The sequence below is a fragment of the Morone saxatilis genome, unplaced genomic scaffold (genome assembly GCF_004916995.1).
Source record: "Morone saxatilis isolate NCDOM2014 unplaced genomic scaffold, NCSU_SB_2.0 Contig10, whole genome shotgun sequence".
In the NCBI taxonomy this organism is placed as follows: domain Eukaryota; kingdom Metazoa; phylum Chordata; class Actinopteri; family Moronidae; genus Morone; species Morone saxatilis.
This window is the reverse complement of record NW_023339652.1, coordinates 1,404,265-1,404,481: the sequence shown is the minus strand read 5'-3', so window position 1 is coordinate 1,404,481 and position 217 is coordinate 1,404,265. Positions and strand designations below refer to the sequence as shown.

The following is a 217-nucleotide window of genomic DNA, read 5'->3' as shown; positions in this document are numbered from 1 at the left end:
TAAAGCTGCAGTACAATTTTAGTAGATTTTTAAAAATTGCAATATATCGCAGTGTATTAAATCGTAGCCTCGTATGGCGATGTGTAATGTATCGCCAAATTCTTGCTGATACACAACCCGGGTCTGTGAAGTGTATTAAACTTGCATTCACTGTAATGTCCAGCAGGGGGCAGCTCCATTACCATTCAGTCTTATGGAGAAATGAACTGACTTCTCA

General features: G+C 39.2%; 1 protein-coding gene across 1 annotated transcript in view; it reads left to right on the top strand.

Annotated features, from left to right (window-relative positions):
• The window catches only part of LOC118340837 (CD9 antigen-like), an 11,032-nt gene that overhangs the window by 1,100 nt on the left and 9,715 nt on the right, over positions 1 to 217 (top strand). The window lies entirely within an intron of this gene.